The sequence below is a fragment of the Cydia fagiglandana genome, chromosome 11 (genome assembly GCF_963556715.1).
Source record: "Cydia fagiglandana chromosome 11, ilCydFagi1.1, whole genome shotgun sequence".
NCBI lineage: Eukaryota > Metazoa > Arthropoda > Insecta > Lepidoptera > Tortricidae > Cydia > Cydia fagiglandana.
In genome coordinates, this window is record NC_085942.1 from 12,669,646 (window position 1) to 12,693,057 (window position 23,412).

Consider the following 23,412-nt stretch of genomic DNA (forward strand, 5'->3'; position numbering starts at 1 on the left):
ACGAAGTGGACGTAAATTACTAGACTGGATCTGGACGGCGACCAGCGCAACAATGATCCTATTACATAGATAAAACAAATAGTAATTACTTTGAAAAAAAAATCGTGTCTCTTTCTGTCAATAAAAAAACATGTTAGGTAACTGTTTACCTAATACGGGTTGCATTCAGACAGAGTTAAGTACTACCTACTGCGTTTCAACTTTGAGTAGCAGTGTGAGTTAGGTAGGTACAAGTTTTTTTCAAAGTAGTGACGAAATATTATCGATATTTTTGAAAAATGTTTTTGTCGCCACTAGACATCTTTTGCACAAAATACTTACCTACTTACCTAAATCTGATTTCCGCTTATGAAACAAAATAAATAAGTATATCTACCTAAACCTAACTACATATACCTTAGTATAGGGTTAGGTATGTAACTATTATAGGGGTAAATATGTAATAGGTACCCAATAAAAAAATATGCAGGTTTGCATGTACCTAAAATTAAAATAAAATAAAATTAACTTATAAACATTACCCTATAGGTAAAAAGCATGATTTTTCATCTGTATAAATATATACTTACTTATAAATTTATCTAACACAATGTCTAGTTAAGTACTTACCTATTTAGTTCTTTGCTTCCCTGACTAATTATCTCTTAGCCTATACCTACGTAGGGGGCTATTCATAAATTACGTCATTTCAAATTAGGGGGGGGGGTGTGGACATCGGATGACGGTAGCATGAAGTAGGAGGAAATGGAGTCATTTGAAACATGATTTTTGGATGATTATGGGGGGGGGGTCAAAAATCGTCAAAAATCGATGACGTAATTTATGGACAGCCCCTAGGTTGGTTTGTTTTATTTGCCATATCCACCTGGCGCTTGGAATGGGTTTCAATTAGTTTTGCACTTATGTAGAAATATCATCAATAGGTAGGTATCTATTAAATTATTTTTTAGTAGCCAGAACTCCTACTAATTGCCTTCGTATCGAGTATTGACTTTTAAATAACGATATCATCTCTTTTTAACGAGCTCTATCATTAATTCCTACAATAACAACACAAATAAATTGTCAACATTTTAGTTATTCAGGCGCCAGTTAATTACCTGCCAATTAAGACGAGGCATCACCTCGGGAACAATCGCGCAAAAACAATTAAACGATCGTAATTAAATCGAGGCGTGGCCAGGCGTTAATGAGGGGCCTCAGAGGCGGCAATCAACATTAAAGATTGGCGGGAGATGCGGCCCCGCACCCCTCATTACTTATACAAAATACTTAAGACGAGTCGTCCCGCTCTCCGTGCTAATAGATCGCGCCCACTCGCTATCGCCGTCCCGTTTCGCCCGTAGCGTAATTAAGGCTCGCCTCGCCTCGACTCGCTCGGCGGCCCCGCCCCTCGCGGGGCGCGGGCGCACGCCGCGGGGGGGCCAGCGCGCGCGACCGCGTAGTGTGCCGGCGACCGTTGGCAGTGAAGCGTCGCGCGTCGTTACTCCGAACTCACACACACTAACTTTTAAGTTCCCAAGTGTTTACGGTGTAGTTCCTTGTGTTTTGACTGTGTTTGTTTCATCATCCGGATACTGGACAAGTGATATTGTGACTGTGAATGCGATGCCGCGACGTGTTTAGCCGTTCAGCGGGCGATGCTAAAAGGTTGTAATTATTATAATTATTTTCTTGTGAGATTCTCACTGGAAAACCAGAAAATGATTCACGGGCGCGGTATTAACATTGTTGGCCGATAGCCCAAGTCGCCGGAACGGGAATGATTGCAACTTTCAAACGGCAATTAAAATCTTAAGTGCAAATTGGCAAACCTCATAAAGCCCGGTACAGTGTAATCGGAACCTTATTATAGGTATCTCATTAGACTGTAGGTGTTAGTTTATATGTTAATTAAACCAGTGGTTTATGACCGAAAGCTTATTAACTGGCATTAATGAGATTTTTGATTATAAGAATTATAAGTGACTTGAGTTGATTGAGCTCCGATTGTAGACCGATTCATTACCTACTTTTCCTTTGTGCACACAATCTAATTAGAAAAAGCGGGGACAATTCAAACACAAAAAGTTGGTAAGTAATCTAAAATAATTATGAGGTGAAATATTTAACATAGAAAAAAAATAAAAATTAATCCGGTAGGTACCTAATAATGACGCCGAAATACTTAATACAAAAAAGAGAATCACAATTTGTTAAATACTTAACGAAAAAAAACTTTTTCTTGAACTAATTGGATAAATTAATTACAGAAATCGTGCATTTTAAAACAGTAAAAACTACCTACTCGTATTTAATCACTTTAGAAAAAACGCTTGCCGTGTAAAGTAAAGGCCCTATTCGACCTTTGAATAAAACGACTTCAATTTTTATTATTTCTATCTACCTATCATTGTTCTGATAACAGAATGCCGAGATGAATCCAGCGTTTATTTTTAACAATAATCGAATTTGAAACGCTTTGCAGAAAAAAACAATGTCTTTGCTAAAAAAACATAAAACGAATGAATCATAACAGCCTGGGGCTAAATTAATTAATTGCTTGTCAAAATAAGTTTATTTTGTTTCGTAGGTATTTGTGACTAAGAAAGTAATTTCCCGTGCCAATTTCCTTCCTGTTATTGTTAGGTTGTCAGGAAATAGGGTAATTGTGTCTGTTTGCCGTCCAGTGCCTGTTTCCGTCCACTTGGCGGAGTTGCTACAAATAATTGCGGAAAATTTGAATATAAACAAGCCTTCTCACACATGTTTGGATTTGTTGCAATCCATAATGTCTAAGCAATATTTTTACCGAAATAAAAGTGTTATTTGACAAATAGCGGCTTAAAAAAAAATTATGTAAGTGGCGGCATTGCACCCAGAGCTTGAAAACGTCATTTTGCAAGAAAAAAAAAAGTGTTGGCGGCAAATGTTCACGGTAAGTTTATTAATTAATTTAGCTAGTTTAAGTTACGTTATTGGCACATACTGCAACTTAAAAGTATAATAAACGCAATTTTAAGTGTTTTTTATAGTTTTTTCATAATAATCTTTGATAAATTTAGTGGACGAGTACTGACATACTAATTTTGAAAAATATTTAGTTTCCGACCACACGGACGGTAACTGGAACAGCTAGGTGAGTATTTGTTATGGTCGTTTTACTTCAAAAGACTTATAAACTACTACATATTTTCTCTTAAAATGATGTTTCTTGCTTATAAGATTATACATTTTAGTTTTCGTCCACAATTTTGTCACTGTTGCTTGATTAAAATCATATTTAAAATACGTGGTCGAAAACTAAAAATAGCTTTAAATATTGTTTCAGTTTCCGTCCATGTACTATGAGTGGTGTAGACGAGATTTATTATTACATGATTACAGAGGGCGAAAATAGCAATTCGTGGATGAGTTTCGATTTTGTTCGACGAAATGAAAGAATTGAACTGAGTCCGACAATGAGACGATTCCAGGAATTGCTATTCCCACTGGAGCATAGTGCTTTGCTCCAAATATGCGAGGAAATAAGTTAAAATAGGCAATTAATTATTTAAGCATCAAGCATTACTCGAATCTTAATATAAAAAATGTCAAATACTTACGATTTTCCCTCCTTAATATAAAAAAAAAAATAAAGCAATTTTAAGAACGCGTATCCAGACTAGTCAATTTTTTGCCAATCTGATTAAATTGCCCGATCGAATCAGGACGTTCGGACGCAAACGACAATTTGGCTCGCCGAATTCAACCACCGATAATGCCCGATATTACCGATAAAATGAGATGCAAGAATACTATATAATTTGTGACGTATTTTCGTTCTGGGGTATTTTTTCAATTTAGAGGGCTCTAATATTACCATAAATCTAAAATTGGTGATTAAATTGGAGATTGACGCCAATTTCATTCCTGATCAAATAGGTCGATTTTATCATCCCGTCTGGATACCGCTTGTTTCGCAAACCAGTTAACCTTAAGCCCGCTCCACACTCGAGCGCGAATCGCGGCGCGAAGCCGCGAACGCGAGCGTGGAGTCGAGATCACAGATCTGCGAAATCGACTCCACACTCGCATTCGTGGCTCCGCACCGCAACTCGCGCACGAGTGTGGAGCGGGCTTTAAAATAATTGAAATGTCTATGATTATTAAGCAGTATTAACACGATGTTACAAAATAGTCCTGCAAGAACGAGACATATAATTGTCTCCCTATCTCGCTCTATATCCTACAGCATGCTGTTCATGGAACTGATAGCTGTACCAGGCCGTGTGGATGCTGGTTTAATAAGTATCTGTTTTTCGCTCTCACTTAAGCCCCGCATTCACACTCCTACCTTGTAGGCCGCCTCGTAGTCCGCCTCGTTGGGTAGGATTGTGTATGGGGGTTGCAGACTACGAGCCGTCCTACCGTTTAGCCGTTTGTAGGACGGTAGGAGTGTGAATGTGTGGCTTTATAAAACTGCGTCCTTAAAAGCCATCTCTTTCTCGCTCTCACTCATAGGTGCGGTTGTCTGTTACACGGCTTTAATGGACGTACATATGGCGGATCCCCTACACACGATCGAACGTGCGCCGGACCGCAAAGTCGCGGTCCGGGCGTCTGTAAGGCCAAGCGCGTACCACGATTTTAATTTTTGCAACACGATTTTAGAATCGCGCTGTAATTTATCGCAGAAAATTCACTGCGCGCACTGCGATGAAAAGTCGACGATTTGTTCATTCTCGACATGGATTTCGTACCAGTCGCTTGTCGTGAAACAATATGCAATCGCTGTATGACTTTGAGTATTTATACCACAAAGGTGATCTCCTTCTAATTCTATAATTAAACGGTCAACATCTAGCGTCTCATCTTTTGACTCCATTGGAGAAGCAGGTTCCGATATGTTGACTCTTGGAGAGCGAAATGCCGACTGAGGTCCGGGTGCGATTTTATTATCGCAGTGCGCGCGGGGCCATACAACTCCGTATGCTGCATATAATAAATATTATAGATTTTTTTTTGTGTGTGTTTTTTTATCTGTATTTTGTATGTAATTCGACATTAAGAGACCATATACATCTCTTAGTAATTGTAATGCGTTAGATTGAATTGTTAGTTTTATTTTATAAAATTGTTGATGTTATTATTTTTGCTTTTATGTAAATTCAATGTTGACGTGTAAAAGTGCCCTTGTGGCCTATTTGATGAATAAATGTTGATGTTGATGTTGATGCAATTCACTTTGTGACAATCGCGTCGCGAGCAGTCGCGGAAAAATGTGACAAATGACAATTTTAAAATCGCTGCGATTTTTTTGTCGCATGTGCGCGCACTGCCGTTTATATGACATACGTTACATTTCTGCGACTAAATTATCGCGCGACAAAAAGTCGTGGTGCGCGCTTGGCCTAATATTTTACATATTATTTATCATAGATTCTTTATAAGGCACCATCATACACGACACGAGCTGTTTTTCTAAAGAATTTCAGTGCCTGAATCTCTATGGGCAATTAATTAATTCAGAATGAACTCCCTCACGACTATGATCATACATAGAGATCTTTTCCTACAAAAAAATAAATTATTGAATGACCATGTATATTCAGACTCTGAATTTCTCAAATAATAATATAATATAAATAATATTATCTAAAGTTGATAAATAGATTGTATTAGATTGTTAGTAATTAAAGAAAAACAAGTTAAATATCTGTTATTAATAAAATAAAAGTGGGTAGGTATTATAATTATAACTGGTGTTTATCTTAATAATGCATCTGCATTAGTTTTTCCTATACATAAATTAACACAAGAAAACAAATAACTATCATATATTTAAGTGGGTATTTCATGATAAATTTTATTGTCCAGCTACTCTGGCAGCTCCGATAAGTTGATAAAAACTAACGCAATGACCCTATATACAGCAAAACTAAGCCGGTACTAGTAACGTACATAGCTTAAAAATAAATGAATCCTTATTATATTGATATTATATATTATAAATGCGAATGTAACACTGTTTGTCGGTCTACTGAGGAAGGAAATATATATAAATATTTATCACGAAAATAACCATTCTACGCGGTCGAAGTCGCGGGCAGAAGCTAGTAACTAACTAAGAATTATCTATATAACATAAAAACAAAAAATAAAGATAGGTATAATTGATTTTCAATGCAATAATGCACCCTACAGTACTTTTTCATACAGTGGACGAAAACTGACTCATACGTGGACGAAAAGTAGCGCACAGGCGGACGGAAACTGAAATAACCCTACTTTTTCAAAATATATTTTTTATAAAATAAACCGTAAATATTTTTTAAGGTCACGTAATATTAACCTAAAATAGACAATATGAGCAATACAAACAAATATAGCACATTTAAGTAAGACTACTTAAATATTTTTTTTTAGCATTTCAAAGTAGGCATCTCCTATAATTGGACGGTATCTGACACAATTACCCTACCTAGTTAGTAGAAGTTATCTACTTTATGATTTGTTTTTTTTAAGTTGGCCAAAATTATTTGCCTACAATTTTCAAGACAGTTATTTATAATAGTACTAGAATTTCGGGAAATTTTATTCAATTTCTTCGATAAAAGAAGTACCTACCGACGATTAAATTAATATTTTCTGGCTTACACATATTTATTCATTAATTAATTTTCGGTGTAATCGGGACTCGGTCTACATGTACACACAGTACATATTATAAACATTTCTGATTACTGATTAGTAACCTAATTCATTACCAATTTAAAAAAGAAACAAAAATATTATATGTATAAACAAAATCATATCGGACTATTTTTTTTCTAACTAATCTGCGGGAAAGATTGATTAATAGGCATATTACGTACCTAACATATATTTCCGGTACCGCTTTAATATTTGGTGTATAACAGATAGATGGATATATTCTAAATTAATCTGAAATGTAAGCGAATTTGACTAAATAGATTTACATCACCAATTAAAAAAAAAACTATGGGTAGTAAGTAGGTATGCATATGAAGTTATGTTTAAAAAAACTTCTGAAAAAAAGCCTGGCTAAAAACAAAACGCGTCGCATTCTCACAACGGGGCGGCCGTATCACAACCGTTCCCGATCTCCCGAAGATCGATATTCACAGATTGATTCATTAATCAAATACCAAAGATCCTTATCGCCGAGGGAAAAGTATTTAATTTATTACCACTAGGTAATTGATTTGGCTGCGTAGGAACAATGCCACTGTTAGTATGGTAATCAGTTTGCTTAACTTACCTATTCAAAATGGATAGGTATTTGCGAAAACAAGCGTAAGGTGGAGCTAGTGAATTTATTAATATTTTTTATGCGATGCTTAAATGTGTAGAATATTTCATAGGTGAGATTCAGTTTTTAAAACAGTGGCGTATTTTTTTAAAAGTAAAAGGAGCATAAAATAATTATTTTGGTTCATAAAATTACATTAAATTAATTCATTTAGGTATACCTACACTAAGATACGAAGCATAGCTACCTAAAACCACACCACATGTAGCGTACCTATGGACCCGATTCGGATTATGAAATAGACATCTATTAGACATCTTTTAAACATCATCAAGATACGATAACGATATGTTTAAGATCTAACCTTTCAAATTTTACATTTGCGCGATTCTGGAGATATACTCTTGAACGATTTCCACAGGATATGACTTAGAGATCTAATTCACATCTTATACAGGGTGATTCATGAGACGTGAGCAGGACTAATCCTGCACACTCAGTAACTGATAATTGATCGATCACTGTCGTATTAAGGTGAAACAAGCACATTTTTTCCTATATTTTAAATTTTTGGCGAGGGCAAATTTAATTCTCTGCAATCATGGTCACCCTACAAGATCTAATTAATAAACATAAAACCTCTTTAACCGCAATGACAGCATATTGATTACGAAGAAAATAAACTGTCAAACTTGAGTGAGATACGAGTTTTCAAAAGTAACCAGACCGTGATGACATTCAATTTGACACAGAATATCGGTAGTTTAGTAGTATTCTAACTGTAGGGTGACCATGCATGTCGTAAATAAATTAACTTTTTTTTCAACACGACTAGAAAATTGCACTGCACCGCACTAAACTGATACGAAACAGTTGCTTATAATTTACGAAATGCGCAGTGTTAGTCCTGCTCACGTCTCCTGAATCACCCTGTAGATATCTTACTCTATCTAACGTAAAAGTGACATTGGTTGCCCGAATTGCGCTGCAAAAGAGAACTAGTTGATATCTAACCTATAACATATCTAGAATGGATCTAGTACGTGTCGTCTCTTGTGAATATCTTGAAGTTCGAATACGGCAGTATGTCTCCGGATGATCATTACGTACGGCAATGTTCAATACCTACGTAATTACCTATCTATTCATAATAATAGGTATAAAATAAGTGCCATTACTATACTATTGATATAAAGGTGCAAAAGTATACTTAAACTACTGACGATATATAGGTACTTTCAAATACATAAATAAATAAATAAATAAATATTATAGGACATTTTTACACAAATTGACTAAGCCCCACGGTAAGCTCAAGAAAGCTTGTGTTGAGGGTACTCAGACAACGATATATATAATATATAAATACTTAAATACATAGAAAACAACCATGACTCAGGAACAAATATCTGTATCAAAATACAAATAAATGCCCTTACCAGGATTCGAACCCGGGACCATCGGCTTCATAGGCAGGGTCACTACCAGACTAGGCCAGACCGGTCGTCAACATACATACATTTTTTATTAATTTATTTAACATGATAGGTAGGTAGGTATATACCTCAAGCCTATATAAGGGATTATTTATCTTGAATAAAAGATCCGCAATTTAAGGTTAGCCGTATAAATTTAAAGATATTTTGTAAAAATTTATAGTTCACGAAAGCTGACGCAGAGTTTTTGTCAGAATTTTGACAATTACAATTTCTATTGGTCATCATAAATCTGTCAGCGCACATAGAGTTAATACCTATAGGAATAGCTACAATCACCTGCTCTTATAATATCTTGTACAACAAAGGGCGCAAAAATATCTGACGCTATCTTATTTGTCCTTAACAGCTTTTTGACGATCTCAGACCCAGACATAACCTAACTTCGCCTAGTCGGTAGTGACCCCGCCTACGAAGCAGGAGGTTCCGGGTTCGAATCCTGGTACGGGCTATATTTGTGTATTTATAACAATTATTTCTTCCTGAGTTATGGATGTTTTCTATGTATACCAATAAGTTTATATCATATCTATACACATTAAGTATATCCTCTTCTAGAACCAAACACAAGCCTTATTGAGCTTACTGTGGCTTTAGCTCGATTTGTGTAAAAATATTTATTTATTTAAGTGAGTGTCATATGTTTTACTTGCTTTGTTGTGCAAGATTTAATTGCAGATGACTGTAGGTATGTACTCAAAATAATTAAAATTATTAATGGTGTGCCCGGTATTACAAGTCCTTCTAAGGAAAATTACAATAATTTGCTTAGATTATTTAATTGCAGAAAATAATTACGGCAGGTACTGCCTAGCAATACCAGTACGAGTGTGAATACCATATCCATACCCTTACAATGGTAAGCTATGATATTACGATCTAAATATCTAACATTCACTGAAAAATATATTGTTCACTTCGGCCAAAGTAGGTACTTACCTACTAATTGAGCGGCTTATGTGAATTATTGTGGATTCATGATCTTAGTTAAAGCAAACACTTTTTAGTGTTGTACGACTTGTACGTGGGTCATACTGAGAGTTTCTGGATTCTAATATATGAGACGACTCATTTTTTGTGGCCAGTCCAGGAATTTTCAGTAAGACCTAGGTATTGTTATGATAGGTACTTATTAAGTATTTGTCCTCAACATCTTTTTTTAACAAATAAGATCGCAGAAATAGTTATTATGCTTCTTATTGGTTTTTAATTGCCTAATTTGATGTTGACACTAGGGTAGCTACTAAAAATTCATTTCCCACTTCCTAAAAATAATAAATGACTTGTCATAATAACTAAGTAGATATATAATATGTAAAGTATTTATTTTATGACTCTCGCATGTAATGGAAAGGAAGGGATCGCATTTTGTGCCTACTTCATAGCAGAAAATCGTATAAAGGGTATCTAATTTGACCCGTTATAAACTCGTGTATCCGCGAGTAGCGCCACCAGTCACGCCATCTATGAGGCGGTAGTGGAACTAGCGCCGAAACGCCTGGGAAACTCGTCAAGCACAGATAAGGCCATCGTGACAGCTCGTTGAGATGGACAACAGATAGAGAGATAACAGTAGATATGTATGTATTAGCTTGATTTAAATTTAAAATTGGAACTTTGATAGCGTGGGTGGAAATTTCGCTTTGTTCAAATGTCAGTCATATTATGTAAGTATTTGCTAATAAAAATGCTATGGTGCTTCATATTTTGATTCTCTTTCTGACAGTCAAGTGTCGAGATTTTAAATCGAGTATGTGTGTATTTATATTTAATATTTATTTTTTGTTACAAGTAAATTACTTACGCTTATTTATAGTATAAATATATGCTTAAAATTGATCCAATTTATTCCACAATGAATAATGAATATACCAAGTATCAAGTATTTTTCGTGATTTTAATGTAAAAATCATATTGTACCTAATAGTTTCTGGAAATTAACTTAACGATCGTAGGTATTTGTTGCTTAACATTTAAATTTCAACATTAGATAGGTACTTAGAACCGAAGAACAGAGGAAGAACAGAACAGAACCGGTACCTAAGTTACTATTTTTTACGTAGTTAAATAGGTATTTATTTTTATTTGTGTGACATTAAGAGATAAATCCTTTACCACTTTACCTCTTCACGTGACTTTAACTTATATAGGAAAATGACTTTATATTGCATTGAAATAACCTCTTAACGCATACAAATAACCGAATTTATACAGTCGTGAGCGTGAGTAATGTATAGGTCATATTCAGTACGATTTTTTTCTATTGTTCGATATCTTTCGGAGAGCACTAACAGTGCTTGAAAATTCAGATCTAGTCTAGAGATATATTTTTGCATCCAATTAAACTTTAGGGAATCGAGAGTTATGGAGAAACAGGGGAGAGAGAGAGAGAGAGAGAGAGAGAGAGAGAGAGAGAGGGGGAGCGAGAGAGAGCCTTTGCCCAGCAGCGACACACTCAAATAGGCTAAGAAAAAAAAAGGTTTACATTATATGGTAAACATTTACGCACACGGACGCTGGTAGGTAGGTTATTGCCAAATATATTTAATTCATACTAAATCAAATTTAAGTTTAATACATAAGTCACAAGCATAACGTGATTTAAAACAAATATTTAATTAAGGTTCTCCGAAACCTGTCAAACGTGTGACCAAAAATTCGTAAATTTAAAAAAATTACCCTTAGTCGCAAAGTTTTCAAGTTTTCAGCACACATACAAAATGATAGATTTATCAGAATCGGCATAATCTTGGTGTAAAGTCACCGACCTGAGGCCGTTGGCACCTCGCCTAGATACATCGCATTACGTCGCAGAATCACAATGCCTCTTTATATTCTACCCGGCCGATACTGAAACATAAATAATAACATCTAAGTTACCTAACCATGGAATAGAATAAGGTGTTTTTATCACAAAAAAAGTAATCTTAAAGTAATTAATGAGAATTTGCAAAAAAATCCTTATATACCTGCTCAGTTTGATGTCACTCAATGATTTTTCGTTTCAGTCACCCCATAAGTAAGCCTCGGTAAATGTTATAAAATAATAAAAAAAAATAAAGTAACATGAGACAATTTTTCTAAATAATATAGAACCGCATTTAAATTTCAATTGAGGACGACACGCGTGAAAAAACCGTTACAATTTGACACGTATCCCTCATTCATCGTCGCCGTGTCAACCGTTTACCTAACAAATTGTTCTACCGTTAAGTTTTTCAAATTCAATCTAGAAGTGTTCCATTTCCGCCGCGCACCCGAATGTCAACAAAACGTGACGCCATCAGAACTAACTTCCGAATTTGAATAGGTACCTACCGAACGTTTCGTTGCAGCTAACGTTAGGAAATGCAATTATGTTTTCTTTTATAATAATGATAGAAACTTAATTGTGAAAAATGGAATTTTGTAACGGTTACACTTGGCTGGCGACAAAACATCGCTAATTGAGTTGAGTTGCAAGAAAAAATGCATTTCAACGGTCGTATTTGGAAGCACTTTCTAGTTCAAATTCACTCGTTAGCGCAATTTATGTCGAGCGAGCGACATCAATAAGTTTTTCGTCGATTCCGTACGTGCATATATGGGTATGATAATTTGTTTCCGGCGCGTGCGCGGACCACGACAAACTATTACATTCATGGCGTTAGCACGATTTGCATTTGAAATATTTCGTTCGCCTCTAGGAGGTACAATAGGTACCTTCTCTTCTTAATAATAGATTATGTGCCATATCAGATTTCGTGGTACATTTTTCAGAGGCTCGTGCCGTCTTTCAATAATAGGACCCATTCGGTCTGCACGTGCGTAGAGAATGGGTAAGTCTTCGGGTTGTATTTAGCCGCTATAGTAGATGTAACGGGTACCATTTATTACATACCTTAGCATCTAGTTACGGACATCTTGTTAATATTTAGACCGACACGGTTTCAGGGTCTTTGTTGCATTGTAGATATCTGTCTTACTTTTGGATTATTTACATGCTTGACTTCATCGTTTAAGCACTGTACGCGAATTATTACCTACCTTCTTGTAAAATCTTAATTAGATACTTTTTAATTTCAGCGCATCTCTCTCGCGCCACAGTTCATTGATAATAAATAGGCTTCAACTATTTTTATTCCAAGTTGAAATTTTAAGTATACAGGAAATAAAATTTAAATCTCTTAGGTATGGAATGGAAGGGATATCACAGAGCGTGCACAAAAAAGTCACTCAGTTGAATGGAAAGTATAAAAACCGCTTCCTATTTGGCAATTACTTGAAAAATCTAATTAAATCCACTTATAGCGTTCAAGAAATAAGCACGTACTTACCAGAATATCGTCTAAAACTGAAAGGAGTAGGTAATCAAAAAATAATTATTGTAACTTAGTACTTATAATGGATTTGCATCGCATTTCTCTGGTAAAAGTAAAATGGCGCGATGCTTTTGTTTTATTGAATAATTGCCGGAGTTTGGGCCGAGAACTGGTTCCGCCAAGGCCAGCCGACGAACCCGCGGCTCTGCTCTCAAATACTCAATCGGAACAATCACTCCGTCCCTCTTAGTTCTCGGTCATACAAAACTGGTCTGAGAGAGACGGCAAGATCGATGATCCTGAGCTTTTGAGTGTAATTTGAACCATAATCGTTCTGACTCAGTGCAATCGCGGTGCTACAATATTTAGCAACTTTTTAATAATTTTGAAAACTTAATTTTATTAAGTAGGTAGAGTTGATAAGGCTATTTTGTTATAGGTATAGCTAAAGTAACTTGTTTATAAGGAAATCGTGACCATTACCAAGCGTCTAAATACCTACTTAAGGTAAATTGTCTTTTGTTTATGTACTTTTTATGACCATTTAAGCATTTTAAAAGAAATAGCATAACATGGCACGGTCAAATATTGGAACATTTTCAAACAAAACACTGTCCTTAATACAATTAAGAATATTTTTCGAAAATGGAACCTAAACCCAACATATAAACAAAAAGATATTTCGTTGATAAAAAAAAAGCCTCACCACCAAGACGGATGCCTCGCGGCGTTTCGCGTTGACATTGCGCGCGGTTTTTGACGCCTCCGACGAATTACGTTTTTACAGAATCGGAAATCGATTGTGCTGTCACCGAATAAGGCTTTTTACTATAGAATATTTGCACGATCGAGCTTTATAGATATTTCTTAATTAGATTTCTGGTGTTAAGCTGGTTAATTTCACTTAAAGATTTACTTAGATTTTCTTTTAATTTTTTTTTTAAAACTGTTCTAATCGTGTTTAAATAAGTATTTTTACGTCAGATATAGATGAGTACTAATTAATATCGTCACGGTTTGTTATGTCTAGATCAATAAAGATACATAGGTAGACAAATAAAGTACCTACATTAATTATTTGATAAGAGCGGTATCTTGTAATCCTGTCCATATTGTACCTAAGTATATTGTCGGGTACTTCAGTGTGGTAATAAACGGGTTATCTGTCAATAATTAGTGATAGTGCCCAAAACGTTATCGCCAATGTTTGCTATTAAATAATCGATAAACGGTCATTGTTGGTAGACAAAAACTTAAGTGGGCCTTCATACAGTGTTTAGATGAAAAAACTCCAAAGATGAGTAGGACCTTGAGTAGTGTTAAAATTATTCAACTAATAATAATTTTAGCATGAATGAAATCGGCGTCAAATGTAAAAATATAAAGTACAATAATCACCTGTATTAAGGCCATGATAAGAGCAGTGTATTGAATACAGTTAAAGCAAAATAAAAAGAAAAAAACAAGCGGTATTAAAATATGATTGTTGGAAGATACCAATGCGCATTCCTAGTTTATGCAACCAAGAATAATAAAAAGCAGACTTGGCTTTTAAGTAATTTAATAAATACCAACATCAATTTTTACACTTTACGAGTCCGTTCTGTACCTGAGTAGTTTTTTCTTTTTTGCATATTGAAACTAGTATGGCCAACTTAAGAATTTGCATTAAAAAAACATGTCCGCATATTACTAAGTACTTTGTATCATTTAACTTAATCCTGTTAGAAATTAAAATATTTTTTTTTGCGTTGGATTTTTTATGCGTACGCATGAATATAAATGAGTAGTTTAATTTGTTAAGCACTTGAAGTTCCAGCACTTTTCCTTGGGCTCCCATGAATCCTCTTTTGATATCCGAATTACACAATTCGTATTTTAGCATCGACGAGTAGCATTTTCAAAATTAAAACTGAGTTAAGTAGTCTTCAACTTGCATGCATATCCAGCAACGTTTACAATGGGTAAAAAGGTGCATTTAAAACTTTTTCCAGTGACAGTGGGATCCATCTTGGCGGCCATTTTTATTCCCTCGATTGTGCGTGAATCATTTCATTATGCATGCGGAGTGTCACTTTAATTAAGTTTTGTGTTTGTAGCATTGTGCTGCTTGTTATGAATGGGACTGCTTCGAAAATAGCTAAGTAATAAATAATCTAGAGAATTCTTACGTTTTAATGTTTGTAATAGTGTATTTTATTCAGAAGGAAAGCTGTCTGTCAAGAATAAGTAGCGTTTGCTTCGAATCTATTTGTTCATTTTAATTATATTTCATTATACATATCATGACTACATGCCAGTGGCGGAGTGTCCATAGACCTCGATTCCCATCGGCTTGTCTGATATTCAGGCTCTTGGACCATTTTCTTTAAACTCATGAAGAAAAGGAAGGGCAATTTAGCTACGGCTTGCCTACGAACAATCTAGACGCGCCGCCACTGCTACATACTTTGAAAAAAACTCGTTCTCTCTTGTTCTGCCAATCAGAAGAAAAATGTGGTAACTATATATGGGATGCATACAGAGTTACTGCGTTTTAACTTTGAGTAGCAGTGGATGCAAGATTTTTCAAAGTAGCAACGATATGGCGGTTTTTATGATTTTAAAGTGCCATAAGTGAATCTCGCTATGTCAATTTTTTTTAAATGAAACATAACATCTTATGTTCTCTTTAATTTCGTTATGTACCTATTAACGTTTCGTTATTTCCCAGTTATCAAGTAAATCATAAAGAATTTTCGGTACATTACATGTTATCGATAATTAAAATTGGTGTCAATTAACTCGTAATTACACTAATTGTAAATCAGCTTAGATTAGGCGGCGTTCCATTTGATCGTGCCTTATCTTTGTTTATGGTTTAATTATGTTTTAATATTGGATAGGTGTGGAATCGAATGTTCGTGGCAATATCTATGGCTGTAAATGATACGAGTAGAATGGGATTTTAATTAAATAACTGGGCCATCTGAATTGTATCATCAAATACATAATATTTTGACTGACTACAGAGTCACGCAAGTTATTAAATTATAGGTAGGTACCTACATATTAAAAGTTACTGAAACTGCTTCGGTTATAAAAAAGTGTATTTTGCGTAATTTAAAATTGTATTTAAACAACGAAGTTAGTTAATTCAAGTAATAATGTTGACTTACAACTTACAATCCTCAAACTTAACTGCATTTATTATTTTTCTTTATAGTGAATTAAGTCCTAATTGCTATTACTTTTTATACTTTAATAACAAATAATCTCAAAAAAATCAACCATCCCAACATTGCAAAATATTTAGAGATGTACCTACTGACACCCAAAGCTTCTTCAATTAAAAAAAAAATCTTGCATGTCCCCTGGACTTGCATCCGACATCCCAAATTACCCTCCCAAGTATCCCATTGTTCGGAATAACCAAAAGCAATAAAAATCTTCTTAAAACAATAGTACCCCCGGGCCACTGCGGGATGTGCATAATAATTACAAGCCTTATACGCATCGGGACAGGTGTGGCTGTATTAATGGACAAAACGTTTTATTATTAGATTTAAAATAACTTAATAGCTGCAGATGTAACAAAGGTTCATTTGCGAAATGTTAAAGATACTGCACTTACAGATAAAAGTTAACCCTTTAAACGGCGTCTATTGCGTGGACCGCGTCATCTTAAACCTTATCGGAATGCACTTAAGGTTGATATTGGGCTATAGCCGCGCGCGTCAGTTGACGTGTTTGGCGATACACACATAGAATTTCCAATTTTTTTTATCGTGTTCATTGTATGAATCTTACTGCCCATAGGTAAGGCATGTTCTTTCTGGCTACCAAATTATTGCATGCTTTTAATATGTATTATTAGTAAACCCATATGATACCTTGGCTGGACAAATTTTATTTCATGAGAATCTGTATTGAAATCTTTAGGATGCGGGGTCTTAGGAAGAACACTACAGCAATGGCATCGATGTAATAAATAGATACGTACATACTTCTAATAAAAAATCCTACTATTTATTTTCCATTGGTATATCATCATTTTGGTTACTTGGGTGAATCAACTTTTTCTTGACACTCGCTACCATGGTTACGGTCCCTTGGGTCACTCTCAAACCTGTGGTTTTCTTGGTAGGTATTGAAAATAACCAATCATTCATTTTTATGGCATTTATAAACCCGTTCCAAAATGGGTCATGTCATGTACCTAACACTTACTTTACTTATTTTGGGTACTTAGCATATTAGTAGAATGGGATTTAACATTTCTTCTAACAAACTGATGCTACGATTGTCGCCTGGCTGACGGACAGAATAATAACAAAAAAGTTGATCCACTCACTAACACTATTTTCCACGGCTAGTACTGTAATCAAAGCTGTCCCTTTACAATGAGATTATGTCCTCAATTTTCCCCACTCAGTGCGCGAGTTAAGCGCGTTTTAATAACATTTTCGGATGTGGTTACGTATATAATTATGTCCATATAATCAACACTGCCCAGCACAATTAAGTTTTTGGGAATGCGACAATCACGATTTGATGATGGCGGTAAAAACGTGGACATGGTGTGTCGCTCAGTAACGATTACACGAGCATTAATGTTTGAGAACCAGTGATTTGTTGGCTTAAATTTAGTTTTATATACCTGTGTCTAAATAAGTCCGAAAGCAATCCCTCCAGGCATCCACTTTGCCATATCTCTGATCAAAAAGAAAGTCTCTACATATGGACTTGCACTAGTTAGTTTACTGATTGTATCTGTTTTTTTTCTCGATTTTCGAAATAATGATCAAGTCATTTTATACGGTCATTTTTATAGATTTTTTTATTTGGAACAACTAGGCATGGCTCTCTCCCCAAAGATTCGTTGCTTGACAAATATTACAAAATGTGTACGTTTATGTAGCAAAGCTAAATGAGGAGGTTTTAAATATAATTACATTTCCTTGTTTAAATGATTGTAAAAATTATTAATTCCATTATGTAAAAGACGTTTAAGTTAAAAACAACATTTAACAAAAATTTGTCAACGTATTTGTGGGCCACTTAAGCTAGGTATTATTATCATTTTTTCACCTTCACTCGTAATGGCATGTCCACGTTTGTCCAACGTGCCAACAGTTCACAGCACACTAATGCCCGTTGGCAGTTATGTTGTTTCGGTCATATTTAGGCGTCACTATTTAATTGGTGTTGAAAAAATATAATTCCGTGTCTCACGGAAGGCGCAGCTCAGGCAGATTATATCGTGTAAACTACTCTTTTATATTAATTACGGTCGTTCCATACTCATTGTTGCGGATGACATTTCGGCTCAAGGCGAAAAAAAAAAGAAATTTTATATTCGAATGAATTAAACAGACCTCACACTGTCACACTTATTCTTAACGATAACGCACTATGTAGACAGGTACGTTTACATTCAGATTTAAATTTAAATTTTAAACGAAATGGAACCGTATTATAGCTGAGGTTAGGATGTTTATAGCTTGGCAGTCGAGGTGTTAGTTCGTTAATTAATGTGAAACACGGTTCTGAGATTAATTAGTGCTGTCCCGGCGACACTTACTCGACTATTAATCGAATAACGAACAATTCGACTTACAAATTGAAAACGAAAACCCGTTTTGGGTCCCAAATTTATTTTATTTTTAAACATTGGCACCAATTTATGGAGATTTACACTTGAATAGCGAGTGTCAATGGTAACTTAAGGTAAGTTACCATAATGGATGAGGGCAGATTTATAGTCAATTCTAATTAAAAAAATAATAAGCTTCGAGTCGATAATCATAAATGAAAAATTACAGTACGGTTTATAATTCCTTTTTCTATTAATCTAAACTTGAACATAGGTATTGAACAATGTTTACGGCTTGAACAAACAAATCGAAAAAAGATCCGAAATCAGTCACGATGTAAAATTTCTACTCATATAAATTTTACAAGTTCAAATATAAATTGTATAAGAGAAGGGTGGAATGTATTCACAGCCACGTACGGAATTTCAGTTTATCAAACGAGCGATTATCGATGAATATCAATCGATTACGAGTCAGATATTCCTTTTTAACATTCTAACACGAACGGCGTTAGTGGATCAAACATTCATGTCGCGTAGTTAATCGAAATTAGGCAGTATCGAAAATATTTATACATATTCATATTTTATCGACATAGTTTATCGATACTTATTAAAGACCGGCTACCACACGCTCGAGGTGAGAACGATGGCGCCCCCTGCTGCGCCGTTCAAGCCGATACGGGAACACACTGCACAGAATTCAAAATGAAGTTATGGCTTAACGTGCCTTTTTACTCTCCTCTTATTTTATTTTATAACCCTGGTCAAGGTATACTTGTTATAGCCGACGCACAAAATACCAATATGTGTATAGCTACCCAATTATTTAATGGTACCTATTACGATTGTACATTTTTGAATTACAACATACCTAACGTTTAAGGCTTGCCTTAAGTCACATATCATTTTTCACTCATACGTTTTTTGGTATGACGTGCTCTAGATAAATGTTTAACGATAGCGCTACCATATTGAAATTTGTATGTTGTGTGTTAGTTTTCGTTAATTACAGTAGCGGTCATGTGAATCTCACTAGCGCAAACAACTCCCAAGCGCCTCACGCCATTTGCTCGCGAGTTGGACAAATATCGAGTGCCAGTGTTTGCCGTGTTCGAGTAAATATCGACATCGGAGTTTGCGTTACGCATCACTAGCGCGTGTTTGTCGAGCGCGCGCCGCATGGGTGTGAGCACGTAAAGGGTTGCCCACTCGACAACCTCATGTCGATAAATATCCTCGTTTACCTTGTTACCTTAACAAATATTGTCGAGTGGACATTCATTAAACTAGCCTCTTGAAACTCATTATACCTATTCCATTATTTTCTCTTGCAAAATTAGCAATTATAATTTCAGCTCTTACTGATTGCTCGTGTTTCTATTAACATAATTCTCTTAGTTTATCTGTAACGAGCAATTATACTATTTATTGCTTTTACATAAATTCTCAATAACTTTTCCATTAGGTTTGACCGTCATCCATTATGCATGAGCCACCCATATTGTTTCCAAAACTAAAATGTCAAACGATTCATGCAATAATTCAGATTAAAACTGTACTTAGAATTATGTCACTTGCCTAATAGATTTAATATTTAAATGGGAATCGTGCTCGGGTTTAATGTGTTTAATCAATCATAAGCCACGATTAATTACTTAGATACGCGGCTCTGTCCGTCGCCTTGATTGTTCGCTATTTGACTAACTAAACTTATTTATAAACCTCCATTGTCCACTTCTTAGTATCAAAAGTTCAAGGCTTTTGTAATAGGATGTGTATTAATTAGATGAGTGGAATATACCAAGACAATGTCGCTAAACCATAGAGATAACAATGACGTGCCTTGAAATTTAGTGTAACATTATAATATCACTGTTTTAGTATAAAATTGTCGTATTCGTCGTAGGCGTATCTTCACATACGTCTTTATTTTCTCAAAGGCGCAATATGTCATGTCCTACACGCCCAGATTCCGCGAGCAATATGCCGTCATTTCTATCATCTAATGGATGATCTAAATCTCATGTTTGTTATAGATAAATTATTCTAATCTTAATTAATTCACTTCCTTTTTCAATTATGTCCAATGTCGAATTTTAAAGTACCTACAACTAAAATGGGTTCACTACATTCAAATAACACTTAAAAAATAGAGGAACCGGCTACCGTAATCAAGTAGAAAATTAATCAACAGCAGTTTTGATTGAAATCTGTATTACCACATCGTTAATAAACAGAATGTGCAAGTAATGACTCGAGATGAACCTACTACCGGTTTTACTCGACTGGCTTGGCTCTCATTATCGCTGCGGCAACCTCATTTTTGGACCCTACGTATTCTTAACTTCAACCTTTATGAATTGATATCTTAGCTTCTTTTACTTAGCAATGCACTTCACATTTGCATTAAGTACATTGAAATCTTTACGGGCATTCTTACCACCACTACCTACGTAAATGCTATAATGCCTATATAACATGCCTATTCTCAATGTCTAGTTCGTTTAAAAGGGTTAGAAAATCAAAATATGAGTCATTCCGGTAACCGACATATTCTTAAATTCTGTCAAAAATATGTACCATCACGCTCCGCGATTGTTGTGCCATTGCCATTTAGAGTGCCAGCTAAATTGGTTGTTCAATACTTACGCTATAACATTTCCAATTTAGCAAGAACCCTAAATGGCCCTAAAACCCTAAATCTCTTTCTGTACGTTGACTCTCAACTCTCATACAAGCTCGATGTATCCTGGCTTTAAAAATATTAGAGAACCTGTCAATGAGTTGTTAGACAGTTTAACTCCTACGTATTTAAGTAAGTGTTATCTATGCAATGATCCTTTAGTTATAATTCAAAAGGTAGTATAGGCTGTGTGCTTCTTCTATCAAGCTTTATTTTTAATATCTACGGCATTATAATACAGTCCATTGCCACGAGTAATCCCCAAGGTTGCTAGGCTTATAAATGCTTTGTTACTGCCACCGGTTTTACGTATATCGTGTTCATATCATTGTCTAGAGATGATACCTGCCTGGGCGACACCAGCGTTTTTGTCAGGTGTCAGTGATAAATTATATTTATTATGCAAACGATATCACAGTCGATTTTATTGTGACTTGAATATGTTTTGGCATAATGTTTACATTGTATATAGCTACCGATTAAAAATGTTTACACATCCGTACTTCTTTTTAAACTAGGGTTGGATTGACACAGTGTTTTGATGAATTATAAATTTGAGTTATATATTTGTCGGGAATTGTGGGCGTATCATACTATCGGCAGCACATTAGAACCTTCAATCGTGGATGACGAGGGCCTTCAATGAAATACGATGTCCAACTCACAAACTTTACTGCACAAGACTCATTACAAATCACAGCACGCGATACGTTTCTTATCTTAAGCAAACCAGTGGATTTGACCCAGGAGCCGCCGCAGACGTCATCTTCTCCCGTTCGTTCTCATCGTGCTTCTTCTGACGATTGATTGACAGCATAACTTCAATTGTTCTGGACTTCAATTGTTTTTAACAGCGCACTCTATGACGTCTTGGTGGAACTGCGTCGAACGCCACTCAGGTGTACGTAACACCCTAGTTTGCTCTATTTGTCAAGGTTTGCATGATAAAATGCCTCTTGAAGGCGACAGATGGCACATTTCAGCCATTCTCCGACATATTTTTAAGACATAATTGTTTTAATAATATATAACTCTATATTATTAAGACATAATTGTCTTAATAATATACCTATAACTCAAATTTGATTTATAGGTACCTAAATATTAATATATTAAGTACCTATAATTCATCCGGTAGGAAAAGTTTCAAGCGAAGTTTGACTTACTTACATGTACAGTAGATACGTCCTTATGGTTTTCTGATAACTCAGACCTAGCAGACAAGGTGGTGAAAATTCTGAACGCGCACATACGCCTTATTCGATAAAGTGCCTTTTAGAATCGTTACGCTTTGTCAGATCTGATATATTATAGATGCTGACTGTACCTAAATCAATAATTTATGCATTACTGATTATAATCTTATAAGCTTCCTCGCATACCTGCAGCTGTTTGGGACTATTAATAGTAGAGTCGTTAACCTATAAAACAAAAAGGTGTAACTTTGTTAACTTTTGTAATCTCTTATCCTGTTCAGGGGTATCGCGACAAATCGAACCTTTTTGTGCGCGAGATAAAGGTTAGATTCCACTAGCAGGTTTAAGAGATGTACGATCTAGGGGGTATAGTTGCGAGTATGTTATAAGGCAACGCATGTACAGCCATAAAGCTCGTCCACGTGTGCTCGGAATAATTACGGGCATAAAACTATACCTAAGTGGTCCGACTGAATCACGACTCTACCATTGCATACAAGATCGACGTGCTATCGCTCAAAAAAATTACGAAATGTGTATTTTAAGCGAGGAGAGATGAAAAATACATAGCTACCACAGCTACCATACCATAGCTACACTTACGCTCTACACTTATTCGTCATCGCCGCGCTTCGACAAATATGCAAGTGCGGTAAACACTGATATTAACATTATATTGATATCATATATTTTTCTGTAAAATTTTTAGGTATGTGATTTATCTGCACTACACTCTTGTTCCTGATGAGTCCTTATTTTTTATGATATACCGGGTGTGGCCTGTAACACGAGCAAATAATTAAAACATAGATTGTACTCCTGAAACGGTGACACTTTTGTTCAACAACTTTTAAAAATTATGAATTATTTAGACTCCCTATTTTTCATATAAAATAAATATTATCTTCAATGGACGCCATCGCC

The 23,412-nt window shown here is 35.3% G+C and overlaps 1 protein-coding gene across 4 annotated transcripts in view; it reads left to right on the forward strand.

The window, feature by feature from the left end:
* The first annotated feature begins 1,439 nt into the window (after positions 1 to 1,439).
* Positions 1,440 to 23,412, forward strand: part of LOC134669026 (zinc finger homeobox protein 4) — a 152,887-nt gene continuing 130,914 nt past the window's right edge. For all 4 annotated transcript variants that reach the window (XM_063526545.1, XM_063526546.1, XM_063526547.1 and 1 more), the window contains exon 1: positions 1,440 to 1,650. The gene's annotated coding sequence lies outside the window, so the exon portion shown is untranslated. The remainder of the gene's footprint in view (positions 1,651 to 23,412) is intronic.